A 21,571-nucleotide genomic window follows, 5' to 3' on the forward strand; every position below is an offset into this window, starting at 1 on the left:
AAAGAGAGAGCGGCAAAGAGTGTTAAAGCTATCATGAGGTAATTCCGTTTGTCGTAAACAGATAATTCATTGATAGAAAAATATACGATATTGAATAAGAGTAAACTGAAAAGTATATACAATATATAGATCATAAATCTTGATGAATACCAATGGAACGTATATTTATTAACCTTTTTTATTTTTGTTTATAAAATAAATTGTTTTTTTTATTTATGCATCTTTTCTTACTAAACTCATTCAAGCGAGGTTTGGTGACTTGACCTGTCTGTGAGGATTTGGATTTTCAGCAACATTGTGTATTTCCTCTACTTCATAGTCCACAATTCCAGCCCCGCACAAAGAATTTCAAGAACTTTAAGAATGTTAAGCGACAAATTCTTAGCAACAGCCAAATGCAAACTTCATGCCTGACAGCACAACAGAGCGCCAGAGTTTAAGCTTTCAATATGTTTTGCGCTAATATCGAAAAGACATTCACTTCCCATTTAGATAACCGAGTCCACAAGTTCGATATATGCCCATGGAGTTTTGGGCGCGGGCGCTCGTGTCAATTTCCCGTTGATTAGCGCAATGCTTCGAACCCAACTCAGACTCCACCCCCAAGCCAAGGGCGAGTCCTAAACACACAATACAGCAAACACTTACAGTAATCTCACCCCAAGCGGCAGCAACACCACCAACCCCACCAGCCGCAACATCAGCAGCAACAACAACAACAACAACAATACCCTGTTGCGCCCATACCCTCCCACCCCGCTGATGAACGCGTCGCTTGCGCATTAAATGCGATTTTAATCACTTTCCGTTTTGTCACTGGCGTGTGACTGAAACTGGGAGGAACTGAGAAACTGAGAACTGAGAAACTGAGGAACTGCTAACTGCCAACTGGGATCGGGGCACTGGCAGCTGGGAAACTGGGAGGTACTTGGCACCGAATTCCTGTTCACGCTCTTCTGGCTTGGGCTTAATATAACTCCAGGCTGGGCATGTCTTTTGAGTCATTTTTGTTGTTGTCGTTTCTCTGCTTAATACACTTGCAGGGCGGGTCTTATGATTCTGTCACGAATTGTGTCACGCATTGCTGGAGACATCTGCGTACGCTTGAGTCCAGACATAATCTTGATGGGATCGATTAGCTGAGTAAATACAGCCGAGTTCGTCTTTTCCCATCAGTATAATTTTAAGACTATCTTGACATTTTCATTTTACTTATATATAGATTGTGCGACATAGATGATTCTAATAGAGTGACAACTGTCTTGAACGGATAACGATCTTTGGGTTAGAACTGTCTGCGTCTACGCATTCTAGATAAGGAATTCGAATGAACTGATTGATATTAACTTAAGATAAATTAGTTGCGCAAGAGGGGAGCCCATCTAAAATGCGTGTCCCTTAGCAGAGTTTTCACTGTATAGAACTGACATAAGAGCTACCGTTCGAATAGAGAGCTTTGGTAGCAGGAAAAACAGTTTTGATTTTAAAAATATCTTTGCACTTTACGGATCCTAATGCTTCTCACAGCCCATCCAAACCGGAATATTATGTTCTATAGATACAATGGAAATAATGACTGCAAATTGACTTCTTATTCTTCTTCTCCTTTTAAGATCAGACTTTTACAGCTATACTATCTGAAATATATGCGATAATTTTTAGATTGAAGCACACCATTTCGTCGTCCCCTTTTCGCTTGTGCTTTCAGCTTTGCTGCTTAAACAAATTTCTCTTCCATTTCCATACCAAAAACCAGGCTCAGAGCTCTACCAGAGTATTCAAACTTCGTCACCTTTTTTGCCTCTTTTAGCCTAAAATAATTTTATTTAAATATCCACACATAAACTTTGTCATTTGGCCCGTGGCAAGGTTCGGGGGTAGACAGTCTGGTTTCTCTCTGCTGTTCTCTGGGCTTCGGATCTGAATGTTAATGTAATTTTTATGCTGATTGCAAATTTCCACATTTCCGGGCGCCGGGCGTCGGACTCTGTCGTCGCGCGTCGTTCGTCGTTCGACATTCAGTTCTTTGTCATGGCATTAAAGGACCCACATGCGTGCGCCCATTATGGCCCCTGATTATGATGTTTACTGTGGGGCTCGGCTCGTCGCTAGGTTCTCGCTCCCGGCGCAAGGATCTGGCAATGCTTTTGTTTTCATCTGAGGCGCACTTAAATGCTTGGCTTTTGTTTATAGCTCGTTCCGTTGTCGCGTTACGTTTTAATCAGCGGCATTAATTTAATTTAATTTGATTTAATAATACGCCGCACAAAGTTGGGCCCCACAGGACTCACAGAACAGGATTCGCTCTACTATTCGGTACACGGAGCAGCTGCAGCTGCTAAGTATGTCTAAGTGGTGCGCATTGTGGTCCGAGCAGTCCGTGTGATCTATTGTATGGTCGAGTGTGTTTCGGCCATTGTGAGGATTTGCTCATTAAATAAAAAACAAGCGAACAGCATTTCCAGCAGCTTCATTAAGATATCTGCAGCAATGCATATGAAGGTGGTGCAGCTGCAGGTGCAGAGGGCAGGGGGGCTCAAGTGGGTTAGATGCCGCCTAGGCACATGGTCAGGCACTTGGCCAGCCGGAATAGGCCTTTGTTCAATGCCAGCCTCAAGAGTGGCCAAATTGGAAGACTCATTATGTGGCAGGAAGCGAATTGTTAAGCTTCCTGATTGCATTTAATCATTATACGTATTAAATCTGATAATTATTTCGAGTGCATATTCAGGCTGTTAATTGAGCTCTGCCTTGCTGAATACAATCAGCTGATATCTGATAAATGGCCAAAGCACCTTTAAAGTCTACCAAGATCAATCATAGAATTGCCTAACAAATAAAAACATATATCTTAACTACGAATTATTTAAATTATCATCTAACTTACTCTTACTCTTATATTTCCATAAAGTGCTAATATTTCCATCAATTTCATTTCTTTTTGAATTTCAATAATGCTCGATATTAATTTAATATTTTCAACATACTAATATTTATTCTCAATGAGCTCCATCCATTAGGCTCTCAGTATTAAAGGAACTAACAGTTCTCTGAAATATGTTTTCCTCTGCCTTTACTTACTTTAAGTTAAGCTGTGTTTTCTTTGCTTTTCAGTTATAAAAGGTCTACACAAATTGTTTCTTTTTTCAGTCCAACATTTTACTGACTCAATCTGCTTTGTTTTTAAGCCCCTTTTACCAATTAATATAGTTGGCAAAGACTTTTGCCATAAACTTATTTCGTTAAACTTGAAATTCGTCAAGGGCCTCTACAAAATATGTAGCGAACAATCTAACGCAAGTGTCTACAACCTTTTTTTGCTCAAATATCCCAGTTGCATTCTGTCGACACTTCGTTTTTATCAATTAAGCAAACATCTTCTTATGACACTCTTTTAAACCGATTTGTGAGCATCTCATAGACGAATTTCTTCAATGTTCATTTGGGTTCCTTTCAATTCTTAAATGGTTTTCCAATTAAAATTGTCGCATTTGCTAACGACTATTGACCTGGCGCATTTAAAGTCGCAGACGCTGTGAACTCCTTTGAGCATTAGAGCTTCAAACGCATTTGGCAGCACATTTTGTAATCTGGACGCACTGTGAAATAATTTAAATGAATTTTCATTCGAATTTTCATTTAAAATTTCCAACTAACATTTAGGCAACACTTCAAAGGTTTCCATTACAACAACAAATACAGCCGTTTGCAGGCCGCCTCAAAAAACCAATACACGCTAACCCCAACAAAATGCGGCAACATGGGCTGGGCTCCAAAGCACACACACGCACACAGTACACACACACACAGACACACACACGCCCACTCACAGCAACATAAAAATAATCAAAAATGGCATATAAACAAACACGATGTCGAGAACTGACGACGGCAGCCGCTAGTCGGCAGTTTTGTGGAGCTGAGTTCATGTCCCTGCTCGGGCGCCTGCCTGCCTGCCAGCCAATGGTCCCTGCTCGGGCGCCTGCTAACATTCCCTCTCCCCTCTCTGTGTTGCCACTCTGTTGCCCTGGCGCCGCAACCTGCCGCATTTTGGCTACCTTTTCGGCTGCTCGCTCGCTCTCTGCTCGACTGTGTGTCGCTGTGTGTGTTTGTTCAAAATGTTAAAATCCTGTTTATTGGATTCAATGGTTTGTTAATTGCCAATTTCAACTCGTTCTACCGTCGCACAACTTTTCGCAGTCACTGTGAGCGCGACCACCCGTCTTTGTCGCACGTCTCGAGCATTGGTCTGGCCTGTGCCTGTGCCTGTGCCTGGGCCTGGGCCTGGCCCATCGATGCCTGCCATAATAATTTCCTGGCTATAAAATTCATTAGACCAACGTTGCAGCAACGACCACCTGTAAATGTCGTCGTCGTCGTCGTCGCCGACGTCTCGTATGTCTGGCTCGCATTTAGAGGGTCTAACTAGTAGCTACCGTTATGTACAGCTTTCCTCTGAGTGTGTGTGTGTGTGCTGTTGTGCAGACAGTTCGCCTTTGCCATGAAATGTGCCTTGAAATGTCGCTGGTGTCGTTAAATTAGCCACGAGTTGGCATCAACTTTAATGTCAATGGTCTAACGAGTGGCACATACCCTATACCCATGTTAGTTTAACGAGGTATCTGCACTTAGGCTCAAGCCATGGATCGTAAATAATCAGCATAAGCTAAGCATGCATATCAAGATCTAACCGCGTGATTTTTATGTGCATTCAAATTAAGAAGTTACTTGAGCTTCTACTTGGGACTGAAATTGATATCTCAGCAAGAGTTTCAATTTCAAGCTCTTTTTTCTTGTCATTTTCTTGAAATAGGTTTCGGTTATCTAAGCAATAATACTAGGCAATCAAGTTTTATGCGCTAAGGTAGCATTCCTCTGTAAGATAAACAGCTCGAGCTCTCCAATTTGCTAAGATTAAGCTGAAGAGGCCATCAATTGGCCATGTTAATAGAAGCACAATGTTTAACTCAAGTAACAAAGGAGTCTGAAACTGTATAAGTAGTTAAAATGATAAATGAAAGGAATAACTGCTACCCTGCCCAGTCCTACTTAAAAACCAGCAGCAGTATGTTTATAATTCGCAAACAGAGATGTCATATATATAAGGGAGATATACTTTATATAAATCTACTAATAAAAAAGTGAAATTGTATAAAAAATGATGAAATGAAATGTAAGTCTAATGCGAAGACAAAATGACCTTACAGATGGCCATGGCAACAGTTACATAATTTCATTTACAATTCCCAAAAAGTTATAGCTATAATGTCATTAAATGCCTCACTGCACAACAGCTGATAACAAAAATCGCGCTCCTACCCTAGCAAAAGACTTTATATCTTTCGTGTAACATGTTCATTGTGAATCCGTGTGAAGTCCACGTGATTATTGCTCGAATCTGCCAAATGGTTATCAGCAGCTGTCATCTTGCCGGTTAACAAGCGACTGAGCGACTCTCCGCTCAGATGCTCACGTATCCAAGTGTGCTGTCAGTTTCCAAAGAGCTGCTCAAGAGGCTCAGGTGGCAGGTGTCTCCACCCACCCAAACACACACATACACACACACACACACACACACACAGGGCGACTGCTGTCTGGTGTCGCATTTAATTCAATTGCACACAACAAAATAAAAAAAGCAGCTAAAGAAAGGAGGAAAAATCGCAACAATTGCAGAAAAATTGAGAAGAAAATTTCAGCGCCGTTTGCTGACAAACAAAAGCGCAGCAGCTGCAGCCAGCAAAGTGGGCGTTACTGGAGGCGGGGGCAAAGACGGAGGCGGAGGCGACACGACGTATTGCCAGCAACGGATATGTCACACAAGGCAGGATATCAAAGCGTGACAGGAACAGCGAGGCCAGAAGCTGCTGTGGATGATGACGCGAATGATAATGATGTGAAGGATGATGCGAATGATGCGGATGATGATGACGATGAAGGAGAAAAAGTTTTGTATGCTTCGAAAGTGGCAAACAGCGTTTTAGGGGGCGCGCTTGAGAAGTACACATACGTACACACACACACGCACACGTACACTTGAACAAATTTGAATTGACATCACATTTCCGCGTCGATGATACCGAGTGATGCACGTGTCTCCTGGCTAACACTGACAAAAAGCACTCCATTCACACGCTTACACTCGCCGCGGCATGACATTTGCATGCGGCACTGAGAGAAATGGGGCATAAGAAAGGCTATGCAATTGTGTGGGGCAAGATCTATTGATACTAAGGTAAGATTACCGAAGTTATTTTAGTAAATCAGCAAACGTTTTTCTAAAAGCAGAAACTGCGCGGGGAGAACTATCTTTTGACTGGAAGGTCAGAAATAATTAATTATTTTCAGAAATTAATCAGATTGGCAATGAAAAGAAAAAAATAATCAAAGAATACGCAGCTATCAGAAAAAAATAAATGCTAATAGGAAGGAAAAAGATATTAAGAACTCTTTACATTAAATTTTTATTACAGGCTCTCTGAGAATTTTTTCTTGGTTTTCTTTTTTTTCTATATGACATTTTTACACATTTTTAAGTTCTTTATTTTTCTTTACTTTCCTTTGCAAGATATTAATACCTGAAACCCTTGAAACAGAATTTAATTTAATTTCATTAACTAAAACATTTTCTCATCGTTTTCGAATTTAGTTCGTTTTCTTAAGTGTATTTCGGCAGTTCTTTAGCATTTACTTTTCCTGTTCAGCCGTTGTCATTTTCCGATCTATTTTTCAAGCTTTTTTACTTCCTATTTTTTTTATCTGCCATATGTTGCGGAAATGTCAGGAAAATGCATGGAAAATGCTTTTTTAGATGAATTCCTCAATGCCAGCTGACAGCTGTAGTAACAATATAAACGCTTCCGCTCTTAGCCACAACTAATAGATTACTCACACACACACACACACACGCACACACACACGCACACACACACTCTCAGACACACTGTCTGACTGTCTGCCTTACTCCCCCCTGAGAGTGTCTGCCGTCAATTGCCAAATAATGTTAAAGCATCAAATATTTAAAATGCCTCAACTGTGATTTTTTTTATTTTGCATTTTTAAGCTTGTTTTTTGTTTTTTTTGCAGAACGTAGTGCTGAGGTAGGAATGTAGATAGGGGTGGGGGCGGGGAATCACTCGCATGCGACATAACATGTTGCATATTTAATGTGAATTTCACGTCAATTTGTTGTTTATTTTGTGCTTTTGTGCAAATATATTTTAAAGCTTGAGCTTTCCAGCGTTTATGGCCAGACAATATTTATGCCAAAACAATGGACACAAATTGGGCTCAAAAGTGCTGCAGCTAGGAGCAGAGTGCGGCAGCGGGAGGGGGAGTGAGGGGACTAATACTGTCGGTCAGTGTTTCTCTAGAAGGTGTGAAAGCTGCCGTGTAGAGAGCATAGCAAAAATGCCAAAACAGTTTAGTCGAAGCTGGCCAACAAATTCTGCACATTTGACTTTCAGCCTGTGGCACGTGCAGCCGGCGGGTGGGGATGAAGTGGTGGCAGCAGGGGGTTGCAACGCAGCAGGAATGCCTGACTTTTGGATTGCCAGTGTATCAGCCAGTGGCAGAGAGACACGAGAGACAAGCGTAGCCAGGCAGCTAAGGCAATGTCTGTGCTCGTAGCTGCCACACACACAGACACACACGCACACTCACACGCACACACATGCCTTGAGCGTCAGCAAACTATGTTTTCTTTTTTGCTGCTGCTGCTCGTTTTAATTTCTTTTGCCATTTTGCCTGCTGCATATTTTCACACTTTATCGTCGACTCATTCTCTGGCTGTTGCCACTTGCCACAAGCTAAGCCCCCTTTGTGTAGTTACCCTACCCCTTCAGTTTGTTTGTTTGCCCGTCTGTCTGTCAAATGAATTATTTGCATAGTTTTTGGGCGCAGCAAGCGTCAAATGATAAAGCGTTCTCGTCTCACCATTCAAATGCTCTTCATGCATTCATTCATTCAGTTTTCCAACAGTTTTCCAGCATTTTTACCCCCACCGAATTTTTTGGCCATTTTCTATGCGCGTTTTTGTCAGGCTATGCACGGATTTTCCACGCCCATTCGCCGACATCGTGTAAATATTTATTTGCTGCCTGAATAAGTTTTAAATATGTTGACAGGAAAAAGCAACTGCAGCGGCAGCCCATGCAGTTCAATAGATTTTCCAGCTCCATCTATTTTCCCATATTTCCGCCCCGCTGCTAATCGCATGTGTTATGTCGGCTTGATATAGATATATAAATTGTAGCATGGTTTCAGGCGTGCTAGCCAGCAAAAATCCCTTATAAATTGCAGTTTTAAGCAATGCAAATAAAAGAGAAAAACTCAAAAGCGCAATTGAGTTCGCTGCGAATGAAAGTTCAGCAAGATCCAAAATAAGAGGGTATTTAATGGCATTGAACAGGTTCGAAAGGAGGCCTAAAAAGGTGGTTTAAGAGGAGTTAAGGGAACACTTTATATAAATGTTATAATCAATATCAAGCAGTTCTTTTATATATTAACAATATGTTAGTGTATAAATTTACTTTGGTTAAAATGGCTTCAATAACGACGAATCTAAATTCCAAGTAAAATGGTGAATATGTTGCATTCATGAATGCAATCCAGAAAAAATGAAATTGGTAGTTTTTGATAATATTTCTTAATTGGACCTTGAATATGAACCACTTTTGGGCAAACAACTTTTTGTGAAAGCCAGCATTGAAGAACTTTCAGGTACCTAAAAAAAAAAAACAAAAATCAAAAAACGTCCGCTGCACTAAAGTTTCGTTTATTTTTTGAGAACTGCAGTTAATCTCAATTGCTGTGGCTTTTATTGGCGCTTGCAGCGCCTTTCATCACATGCTCGCCAAACACAAGACTAATCAAAGCCGACAACATGTACTTGAAACTGAAAGCTGACAGCTAGGTGGCAACGCCGTGGCTGCAGCGGGGATGGGGCAGCGAATCCTTTCATGCAACAGACCTTGCCCTTAGACGGCACTTGAGCTGATGGCCAGCGCGAACTATTTTGCGCCAAGTTGATTAAAAACATGGCCCGGCAATGAACCGGGCAATGGACCAAAAGCAAAAAAAAAAAAAATGGAAGTCCAAATGCGTCTCCGCCGCCAAAAATAAATGACTTTCATTTAGCGTCAGCCTTTGGAACAGCTTTTCAGTTGCCAGGAAAGGGCGAAACTATGGTCGCGCCCCCCGATTTCGGCGGCCGACAAACTTTTCAAATCGACATTTTCAAAGGCAAACTTTTTTATCAGCAACAACAGCAGCCGGAGCCAGAGCCGGAGCCGGAGCCGGAGCCAGAACTAGAGCCGTAGCCGCAGACCGTAGTCCGTAGTCCGTAGTCGGCCGGAAGTTTAGCTATGCCGGTTGGCTTGCCGCTTGTAGCGGATTGCGGTGTTGGTTGGTGGGTGGACGGGTTTGTAAAGGGGGGTGGCTGGTCGAAACGGAAAACTGATGCGCTGCTTGTTTCATACTGTGGCTTGGGACACTTTGCGAGGGCGACTCCGGCATGGCACAGCAGCCTGTGCGCAATTTATGATGTACGACAATGCAATAGAGATGAACATGGACTTACGTCGAGCTCAATGTTGCAGGGGAATTGCGTCCGGGTTTAACACGAGCTAAGCGCTTGCAGTTGAGCAATCACAATTGTTTCCAAATAAAGATCGTGTGTAGAATATATTCATAATGGCAAAGTTTTATCCCAAAAAGCATCAAATGATTAGGAGAGTCTTTCTCTTCAGGACGATTATAACATTCTTTTCGCTAGGCCATTTTTAAATTAAATTCTATTTTTTGTTGAGCATAATAATTCGGATGAATTTTAGTGTATCCACTAGACAAAATGTTCGATTATTTCTTGGAAATACAATAAAAGCTGAACGATGCGCGAACTGTAAAATTTATTCTGAGCCTTTAAAATTGCTTGCAATTTTGGTATACACATATTTTTAATAAATATATATGTAAGCAAATATATTAAAATACAATGTGACGTGCTTTAATGTTTGATTCACGGTTGATTCAAAATCATTCCGAAACGATTTTTGATCTTGAGATTCAGCTAATGTGATCAGACGCAGCCAACTTAATAGCGCTATCAACTTAACAGCGTATTCAACATAAGAGCACAGCTTACTTGCGCAGCCAACTTAACTGTGCACTGACAGAGCTTGGTGCACCCTGTTTGCTCTTTCATTCAAATTGCTAACAAATCTCGAGCACGCATTTATCACGACATTTACTCATCTCTAGCTTTGGTGGTCGGCTTTGGGCTCAGACGACGGGCCTGGCGCTTGTGACACCCGCATTTATGTACGACTATTTGGTTTATTTCAAATACAATCACATTTACACACACACACACACACACACATTTAGACACTTAGTGGTCTTTATTGGTTTGTTGTTGTTATTGTTGTCGTTGTTGTTATTGTTGTCGACGTTGTTGTTGTTGTCGTTGTTGTTGTTGTTGCTGCTGCTGGCCGGCCAGTGGCACCCACAGTCGCCGCTTGTGCGGTTGTTTGGTCATCTCCGTCGTTTTCATTTTCACTGATTTTTTGTTTTGTTTTGCACAACGAAACCTTTTTCCTGCATTTCATTCAATTTGGTTTACTGGCAGTACACACACTCGCACACACACACACACACACACACACAACTGTGCCATTATAGTTTATGTAGTTTGCGGTCACATTTGGACTGGCCATATGGGTTAGCCTAGAAGTGGACTGCAAATGACATATCCCAGTAGATCTCTTAACCCGTCGCCGCACACAAGCCAACCTCTCCCACCCCCCACCTGACCCTGCAACCCACCACTCAATGATACACGCTTGCCCCACAGCTCTTCAATCGAGTGCTAATTTTAAATGTATATGGATATTTTATTGCTGCCATTAGAGTTATTAGACAAGAGGCTGCCGTTGGATTTGTTGTTGGATTTGCTAAGTGGCTGCAGACACTTAAGAGACTTAAAAGGGGTGCCGGCCAAAGGGGATGCTACTTCAAGGGCAGCAGCATGAGAAAAACTTTATGTAGAAGTACACAAATTGAACTTCGTTTGCATAAAAGCCAATTTATTGCTTAAGATAAGACAAGGGAGCTCTGATCAGGAGTTAAGCGAAGCGCAACTTTTGTTGAAATGATAAAATATAATTTTATGATAAAATCAGAAACTGACAAGATATAGATTTATGGGAACTGCTTGAAATCAAAGTCAAATACATATTTAAAGTCGTTTATCAAAAAGGGATTTATTAAAAATAAAAAAAATATCGATGAATTTCAGACCAGGTGGCAACCCCAGTCATGTTCGCTGCCTTCAATCTTTTGACAGGAAGCTTGTGAATCTTTCAATATGTTGCATTGACATTTGGGCATTGTTTTGAGAGTTGAGAGGTATCTATGATATATATATATATACATATATATATAGATATATGCGAGTATGCATAACTCCTTTGATGGGCTTGGTGCGCTATCAGTGCCAAGGGTTGATCATTTATCCACGACCTGGCCTACGTGAGGCTATCAATGGCAACACCTTTTTATGGTTGACACCGCAGCGCGCGCAGACAATTTGTTGTTGTTGGGCTTTTGAGTGCTTTTTGGGGAGGCCCAGCTAGAAGTTCTTTGTTGTCAGGGGCCACGTACACGGTGCTATTTATTGCCATTTTCCTATGGAGCCAGGCACGCATTTGCCATTCCGGCGGACCAGCACACACACACACACACACACACACACGCACAGACATTCGCTTGCAACAATTTCACATAAATCAAAATAACTGTCAGCGGAAACGGCGTCCATAGTTTGAACGGGTACGGGAACCGGCAACCGGCACCGGTCACCCGGGCGTAAAAAAAAAGAAGCGAAAAACTAGCCAGCAAAGCATTTGGTATGCACCCCGGCCAGCCCCGCCCCAATCATGGCCACAGAACTCACATAGTTCAAGTTGCGGTGCGTCGCATAATGCATATGAATAGGCGAGCGGAGGGCACACAAATCTGTGGCCAGGGTTGCCACCATTGATGACGCCGCCGCCATTTGGTTGCCATTTGGTAGCCAATTTTTTAGCCATTCGTTGTTGGCCGGCGTCGCCACAATTAATTGTGCACATTTTTGCGGTCATCTATTGAAAGTTTTCTGTCTGTTGGTTTTAAAGCCCAAAGCAGTTGCAGGCAAGACAACATTGAATTATGGCAACCCTCGCCTGGCCAGCCCTGGCCATAGCGAGACAATAAGCTAATAGAGAGTCAACAGCTCGATAAACAAAATTATCAGCTGGACAAATGTTTTGTCAAGCCAATCGTTCAGTTTTAATGAACCATTACGACAGTGCAGACATCGCATCGAGTGTTTCATTTCATCAGAAGTAATGAAAAAATTGCTACTGAACGAGTGAATGAACGATCAAGGGTTGCCCTGTTCATAGAAAAAATAAACAAAATATATTTTATGGAGTAACCTGAGCTAATGCCAAGCAAAGTAGTTTGATGTTTACAACATTGCATACTAAATTAAAGAAGTTAAAATCACAAATTTTTATTAATTTTTGATCATTTATTATACCTTTTTTTCTAGAAGCTCACAATTTCTGGATCTTATCAAGTATAAAAGGAAAAAATTATATATTTTCTTAAGAATACCCTAAAGATTGTTTTTTTTTTTTTTTAATTTCCCGAAGTTGTGCCAATAAATGGATTTCTAAAGCAAAACTTCTCTTGCCACAAGAGTGTAAGTTAAGAAACCCGTTTTATAGTGGATACAGGGTATACGGGCACTGAAAACGGAGGCTCTGACTGGGCACATCATTAGGTGCTGCCATTTGATGAAGTTTTAATGAAAGGAACAGCAGCAGCGGCAGCAGCAACAACAACAACAACAAATACAAGAAGAGGCACGAAATAAACCATTTGGGGTCCGAACATCTTTTGCCGTTTGCCTTTTTTGGCCCAATCAAAAATTAATGAGTGCCAGGCGCTTATAAGTGATAAATCACCTTGACAAAGGCACAGAGCCAGGCAAAAGAGTGAGCAAGGGAGCAACACAACGAGAGGGAGAGAGAGAAAGAAAGGGAGAGAGCAAGAGCAAGAGAGAACCGGTCACAGGGTGTAGTAAAGCGCATGTTGCCTGGTCACAAATGAAAATGGCATCATCATAACAATGAGAATAATAATAATAATAGTAATAATAATAAATGTCGCCTTTTGTAATTTGCTTTAATTGCTCAAATGCTAAGAGAGCGTGAGGAAGGGGAGAGGGGGGAGGGTGTTGCACTAGCTGAAAGTGGCATCTTAATTATAAGCCACTCGACCAGAATGTTGGCTTCATATTTCTAGCGGGAACTTTGAAAACTTCAACTTAAATAGCCGCACATAGCTCAACGCAAGGACGACTGAAATTAATTGCCTGCCGCGGCCCCAAAATGTATGCTACGTTTTTTTTTTTCAACAGAAACTCGAAACAGCACCTGCGCTACGGCCGAGGGGTTGGGTTTGGGGGCGTTTCGGGAGGGGGCACAGCATGACGTGGTATTTATTAATTTCCTTGACAAATCTGTTGCATGCTTTGCAGGCGATGAGTGGCAACGCGTTTGCTGCTGCTGCTATTTTCGAAGCACTTTGTCAAACTTTTGCAACAACTTTTGCGGCAGGGCAGGCGAGGAGGGGTGGCGTTTGGCAACTTACTAAATGCTTGGCCATTACGACCACACACACATACACACAACACACATGTTAGAGATGGGCGTGTCTCGCCAAGTAGGTACGGATAAAAACAAGATACAATAAGATATAAAGACAAGTTTAACATTTCAAAAAGAAAAGAAAAATTCGTGAAGCGTAGGCAAAACTTAGATATTGCATAAATGCACTTCCAAAACTAAGCTGCGATCTTCAAAGCAACATAATTGGCTTAGATTTTATGAACATGCATAAAACATATGAACATTTGTAAATGTATGTATATCTAAGGAATTAATATGCGCAAAAGCCTCTAATTTATCCAATACTTCTACCTGAGACTTGTCAAACATACTTGCTTAAGCAATTTGTAATCTGAAAACACTCGGGAAAACCTATTATAATTAAAAGAGCTGCATTAGCTCTACAAGCGGTATCAAAATGGCTTAGAGACAACTTTAAAACTGTTTTCAAACTGGCCTTAAATAATATTAAACAACATTTTTAAGACAAGGTATATTTATATGAACAACGTAAAGTTATTAAATCATCTAATAATGACCTACAACCATCTAAATAGTATTGAGACAGGCTTAAATGGCTTACAAATGGCATTGAAAGATTTTTCAAACATGCCTTATAAGAAATTCAAATAGGGTTTTACAATCTTATCACTTTTTTCTAGTCGTCTCACGACCTTTTTCTCTGACAGACGAAAAACTCTATATAAATAAAGTGAACTGCTTAAATGCTTGAAGCAAAAAATGAGAATGCAACCACCCTAGAAAGAGGTTTTAAAGAGACCGCAGATTTGAATCCCTAGTCATATGGCGTGTGTTCGTGTCACGCACGATGAGAACACAACAGGAGCACATTTCTAGCACGCACTGACATTGCAGCTTCATGTTCACACACACGCACACACACACACATGCACACTCGCATTCACAGTGAGGCACTTGAAAAACGCAAAAGTAATAAACTTAATTGGTTTGTTCGCAGTTACTTTGCCCCGGCTCCAGCGGCAGTGTTCGTGCTTCCCGCTGCCACGCCCCCTAAGTACTTCAAGCAGCTAACCACTGGAGCATTGCGTTGCGTTTTGCGCTTTTAAGTAGCAAAGTTTTGCGAGCTACATTTTTTTTTTTGCTCCTTTTATTTTCCTATACACATACATTTTGCCGCTCGCTTTTCAGCCAAAGTGTTGAAGTTTGCTGTTCGAGTGTTTTGAGCCGACAACAAAAACAAAAGTCGAGCGCTAAAAAAGAAAAATGGGCAAAACTTTGACTGCATTTGCAACAACGCTCAACGGAAAATGGCTGGAATAGGGGCGTGGGCACGTTGGGCACAGAGGAAAAAAAGCCGCATAGAAAATAACGCTCATACGCAACGTTGACTCGGCTAGACTCGGCAAGTGCTTATTATTTTATCTAATGAATCTGTTTGGCTAACTCGCCAAAGCGAACGACGAGCCTTGAGCCTTGGGCTGAGAGCGTCGAGCGGCTGGCCTCCAACTTATATGAATATGGAGAAAGTTTCTCAAGTGTTTTAGTTGCAGACTCCAGAGCTGAAGGACGAGAAGGATGACAGGCATACAGTGCCATATTCCGAGCTGTTTTTTAGCTACAGCAACGGAACAGTTTATATCTAAAGTTTTTTGCTAGTGTTTATTTTCTGTGCCGCACTTTTTATTGCACTCCTTGCGCGCGTATGTGCGATGGTGTGTGTGTGTGTGTGTGTGTGTGTGCTGGCATGTGCGTAGCCTGAGTAATGGATATTTTATAATGAATTTTTGAGTAGACAAAAGCAAAGCTCCACAAAAATCTCTGCATACACCATAAAGTTTTGTACTATTTTTGTCCATTCTCTGTACACTATATAATATTTATAAGGGAGCATTTGGGATAAAAAAAAGGAGTGAAGGAGGGGGGGGGGGGGGGATGGTAACTGAAAAGAAATAAAGGCTGCCAACATTTATGATATGCGGTGAGTCCAAAAACATTTCGCAATCATATTTTAATGTCAGAAACGCTGTTTCAGAGTCGTGATATGCGACTTGCTTTCAGTTATATTAACCGTGTACTTTTAGTGAGAGACAGATAGACAGAGAGAGAGAGAGAGAGAGAATTTGATAAAAGAAGAGAATGCGAGAGATAGTTAAGTGTTGTACTTAAACATTTCATAGAATTTGAGAAACTGCAGTTAAGCATTTTGTCCTAGGTCCGCATAAACCGAGACATATTTAAGGTCCAGTTAAATCTGACGGCTCCTCGTCGAGAGTTTGTAAGGTTTTGGTCTGTTCAATTCATGCTTCTTGTCGAGAATTCCTTGACTAGATTTTACGCTAACCCTAATTTTAAAATAAGTGCATAAGTACTTGGATTTGTTTAAGGCAAGGATAGTGTCAAAGGACAATATCAATCAAAAATAAATAGATTTCACATTTATTAAGATGTTGTCTATATCAGAGCGTGTCATAATATAAATAATCTAAATAAGCGATAACTTAACAAAACGTTTAATAACCGAACAATCGGGTTTTTGCTCTACATCAGCCCCCTTCTGTGCATTGATTGGAATGCCTTCCCTCAACAACAAAATTGTATGTGAATTCTAAAATACACATTTAATAATGTTGAATTTATTGATAAAGTGTAAATATGTATAATTACAATATCTGCATTGTTTTTCAATTTAATTATTTCCAGCGTCAGTCCATTAAGTTAAATAATACGGGACGTTGCGGTAATTTTGATAAATGCGCTAACAAAAAATTAATAGAGTTTTATATTATTGTGAATACTCAAATTACAAGCACATGTAAAAATATTGCTTAATATAATTTGAAATTGTTCGATTTTCATAAAGCTTTTTATTTTGCTGCTAATAACTTAAAAATAATTTTAGGGAATTTTTACTTTAAGTTTATATATCTATTTCTTATACTTATTTCATATTATTTTTCAGTACAGTTGCGCCCTAATCCTTGCATCCCACACACACAAGCACTCACGTAGGTAAAGCCGCAAGGCGACTATGTGCGCTGCCACGCCCCCAAAAAAAGTGCTCAACTTAGTTGAAAACACGCCCTCACCGAATGGCAGCACATAATTATTGCCTACTTTTCGGTGGCAACAATAACAACAACAAAGATAACAAACTCAAAGATGCAGTCGAAACAGCTTTAAAAACAATTTTAAGCACCAGAGATGGCAGAGTTTGGCGTGTGGAACGTGTGGCACACACACACACATACACACACACACACAAACACACACAAGGAAGTTAGCACAACTTTGGTCGCGTCTTTGGCATTCACGAGGATAAAACATAAAATATACGCGAAAAGCGTGCGAAGCTTTTGGCGAGACGCTGAAACCAAAAGGGGTTGCTCTGTAGATGGAGGCAGGGAGCTAGAGTTGGGTGGTGGAGGAGGAGGAGAAGGAGGAGGAGGAGTGCGGAAGATGTTGCCACTGCTAGTGGCAAGTTGTGTGCGGGTTCGAGAGTGGCAAGTGCTACTTGCCTTTGGTTCAGCACTTACGACTAATTGAAGTTAAGACCTGCCGCCAGCGAGCTGTTGTCGACTTACCTGCAAAAGAGAGAGAGAAAGAAAGAGAGAAAAAGTTAAAACTTGAGTGTAAAGGTGTGCGTGTGTGTTGCAGCAGATAAAGTTAGTTAAATCGTGTAAATTATGTCTAATAGATAAAACTGGCTGCTAAAAGTGCCAGCCAAGCGCGAGTCTAGACTCTGTGCGGCCCTTGACTAATGAAAGCTAACGATGTCGTTGCTGCCACATGCCGCTGCCATGCCATGCCTCTTGCGTCTAGCGTCTTGTCAGAGCATCAAATGAAACTCAAAAAGTTCTACGCTGTCATATTGTGTCACAGTGCGTCGCATAGTTGGGCCTGTGCCGCGCAGCTGTGGCACGTAGCAAACGTCGCCTTATAAATAAGAAATCCTTTTGTTGCAACACTGCCCGCAGGCCAAAGTAATAAAGCAAAGAAGCGCCCCATGCTGAAGCTCAGAACAAAGAGACAAATAATGGAGAATGGCAACAGGTGAGAGGCGGGTGGCTGAATCCAGCAGACAAGGGGCAAGTGACAGGCGGCGAGAGGCAACAGGCGCATAATGAAGCTGAGCCTGGCAGCAGCCAGTCAGTAGATGAGTCAGTGGCAACTGCCCACACACACACACACGCACACACATACACACAGACATACAGAGCAAGAGGCCTTTGCCACTGGACCATATGATGTTGCACGTTTGACTTGCAGCAACTGCCACAAGCTGCTGCACACATATTGTTTACCTGGCAGAAAAAGGCTATAAAAACAAAGGCAAATAAAGCCAAAAGGCAAAAGAGAGACGCAACGCGACGTGCTGCAATGTCTCGACTTCACTCGCCTCGCCTTGCCTTGCCACGACACGCCTCTAAAGAAACTAATGTGGAAATTCAGGTTAAACTGGGTTTCCGACTTGGCTCCAAAGGATGCCTCCGACCCAAAAAGTCATAACTCAAAAGTCGGGTAGAAGAGAGACAAACATGTGACTTAATAGTTGCCTGACTGCTGCAAAGTGGTGGCAGTCCGGGCGGGGAGGCGGTTTTGCCAGTGGAGTGGGTAGTCTGTGGCCAGCCAGTGCAAACAAAGAGCAAAACCAAGAGGAGCGCACCAAGACAAGGGGCATGCAGAGGGGCAGCGGCAGGGCAAGTCTGAGCATGCTGTAAAGGGTATCAGACGTTCTTAACATGAAATCACAAGCAAACACACACGCACACACACACACACACACACACACACATACACTCTGCAAACATATGTTGCCTGGTCTCTGGCTTTAACTCAGCAGGTTGTCGCTGCTGCCTCCGCCCCCCACTCCTCCACCTTTGCACTGCTGCTTGACAAACTTGCCACAGCCGCTAGTCAGGAGCAGCAGCCGCGTTTAAGTCAAATGCTAAATGCCATTTGGGGACAACAACAAGCAGCAGCAGCCGGAGTGCCACACAAACAGCTGAGCTGTAGCAGGAGCTACACTACTTCCCATCCCCCCCTCCTCCAGCACCATCCTCTTGCATTGCTTTAGCAAATTTCATTTTCTTTCAGGCTGCCTTTTCCAGGCAACCAACAACACAACATGTCTGCGGTTTTTTCTTTTTCTTTTCTTGTGGATTCTTTTTTGTTTTTTTTTTTGTTTTTAGCCTGAACTCTTTTTATGTATACCCACGTGGAAGGGTATTATACTTATCTTATGAAATGTGTAACACATGGAAGGAGCCTACATATATCAGTATCAGCAGTCAAGTCGATTTAGCAGTACACATGCTATTAATTGATTGAAGCACTATAACTTACTTACACCATTGATTTATTAATCGAAATATAAGCTCATGCATGACATGACATCTTATAATATTCATCATCAGTGGAAACATAAATTTTGAGGTGCAAAAATTGTTTACAAGATTTCTTGACCAAACTTGTACTTATGAGAAAATCTGATCATCATCGGACCTCCATATCATATAACTGTCTTCAAATTATCATAATTCTCCCTTATCCACACAAAACAGATTAGTATATGCTAATGGCAGACTCTCTTGAAAAAACAGCTTGTATATGTTTAACTTTTCTGTTTTACAAGATATCTTGACCAACCTCAGCGATTGCATGTTTCTATAGGGTATTGAAGCTTCTGCTTGTCTCAAATACCCCCGTTTTCAGATTTATTTTTTTTTTTTGAAAGAGTGTTAAGTAGCATTTGGACTGGTTGCGAGTCGTGGTGTTGCCACCGTTGCCACCGTCTGTGTGGGTAGTTTTGACTGGGCTGTCAGCCTGTCACTCGCACAACTTTGTCAGTGGCAGCGGCACGTGCTAAAGTCAAAGTCTTCTGTGGCTGGCTTGGAGCTAAGCCCAGTTTCGGGCTCGGGCACAGTGCATTAGCGAGTGGAGAGTGCAAATGGGTTAGACAAAATACGGTGACATCCATAAGAACTAGTTCATTTTGCATATTTTGGCTGCCAGCTCTTGGGGGATTACTTGAAAGACAAAGGATGCAATGCACACTCAAAACAGAAAAAACGGAACAATTGGCATAGAATTTTTCTTATGTTTTAAGCTGGCTCTGAATTTTGTGCTAAATTTTTGAGCACTCGAGGGAATGGTAGTCTTGAGTCTTTAATTTTCATTCTATGCCAGCTTAAAGATTTTTTTAAAAATTATTTTTTTAAGATTTCCAGCATTTTTCGCAGAAGCCTTTAACATATTCTCAAATTCTTTGTAAATTTAGCTTTGAGCAAGTTTGAAGCGAGCGCAAAGAGCCTAAATAGTAGTAGTAGGTTCTCAAAGAGAGTGGATGCCTCTCAGTTGAAGATTTGTTGGTTAACTCTAGTCTGATTTTTTTGATATAATATAATTTGGTTAAGTAGAAGTTTATATAATTTGTATTAAGTTTTCTTAACTTTTATGCCTTCTATCTTGACCAGGTTTCAGAGTGTTTTGCTGAGTTGTTAAAGCTTGTTAAAGTTGTTATTATATTATATTGATGATATTACTATTACTTTCTTAATTTAACTTTATGGACATAGCAAATATTTCTGTTCTGTTGTTTCTGTTGATCTGATTTCTGATTTCTAATATGTTCTACCTTGGAAAATACTTAAATTTCTGAGTTTCTGGCTAGAAACGTTCTCTTTGCCCTTTTCTTGGTCGCAACATTTACTTGGGTACGCACTATAAACTCTCCAAGCTCCCCCCTCGCTCAAGACATAAACTTTTTGGCATAGGCAGTGGCTAATTTTTGATTGCCCTCACACAACTTGTCGAGAGCGTGTCCCCTCACACACACACACACGCACACACACACACACACACTCGCACATGCTCTATAAATATAATTGCTGAAATGTTGCAACTATTTTGGACCGAGCACCCTTCTCTTCGCCCTAACATGTCTGGCTCTGCCCGTCTGAGTTACTTACACTCATGTCATGGGCCGTGCGGGCAACAAATAAATTTCCTTATGCTTGTTCCTGGTTGGTGGGCAGGACTTGCTCCTGCTCCCGCCTGAAGTGAAGGGTTAGAAACAAGAGAAAACTATGACCAAACATTTTACTTACAGTTGGCAGAGGTACAAAACTTTTTCCAGTCTTAGCTTTGGGTGTGTGTTCGTGTGTGCCTGTTTGAGGGTGTGAGTGTGTGAGTGCCTGACAGTGTTGACAAAGGCCAGTTTTTTCATTGCGAGCAGCATGAGCTGGGACCTGACTGGCCGATGCTGATAAATGTAAGCGACCAGCAAGGAAAAGTGAAAATGACAGCAAATTAAACGCACAAAACTTAAAAACGAACAACGAAAGGGTTCCTTTACACTGTGTTTTTTTTTTTTCGTTTCCTTTCTTTTTTGGGACTGGAACTTCAGGGTTTGACATTGACTTTGACTTTTACCTTTGGCTGGCAGTTTTAATTAATAGAGAGAAAAATGATTTTTAAGTATATTGTGTATGCTATGAATGTAAAGCAATTTGCGGGAAAAGTATTTAAAGTCTTCGTGATAAGTTGCAGACAAAAGCTGTTCAAATTTATTTATTGAATATTTAAATGTTGGCACAACAAAAAATATTCACAATTTGGTATACTGGATAGAAATAAATGATAATGTTTGTCCTTTCTAACTGGGTGACTGATTCACTGATCGAAAGACAGATTGACTATTTGACTGACTGTTTAAGTGTCTGATTAACAGACTGCCGGATTGAGCGACTAATTGTTTGATGGAATTATTAACTAACTGATACACTGATTGACTGACTGAATCATAGAATGACTCATTGACTGTCGAATTGAGTGACTAACTGATTGGCCGAATGTCTGATTGACTGACTTACTGA

The 21,571-nt window shown here is 41.2% G+C and overlaps 1 protein-coding gene and 1 long non-coding RNA gene across 4 annotated transcripts in view; one reads left to right on the forward strand and one right to left on the reverse strand.

The window, feature by feature from the left end:
• Positions 1 to 21,571, reverse strand: part of jing (AE binding protein 2 jing) — a 193,473-nt gene that overhangs the window by 68,964 nt on the left and 102,938 nt on the right. The gene's annotated exons all lie outside the window — the stretch shown is intronic.
• On the forward strand, positions 12,514 to 13,209 carry LOC116651234 (uncharacterized). The gene is made up of 2 exons (XR_004304222.2): positions 12,514 to 12,619; positions 12,696 to 13,209. It is a non-coding gene; the product is annotated as an uncharacterized lncRNA (long non-coding RNA).

The sequence above is a fragment of the Drosophila virilis genome, chromosome 5 (genome assembly GCF_030788295.1).
Source record: "Drosophila virilis strain 15010-1051.87 chromosome 5, Dvir_AGI_RSII-ME, whole genome shotgun sequence".
Taxonomy (NCBI): domain Eukaryota; kingdom Metazoa; phylum Arthropoda; class Insecta; order Diptera; family Drosophilidae; genus Drosophila; species Drosophila virilis.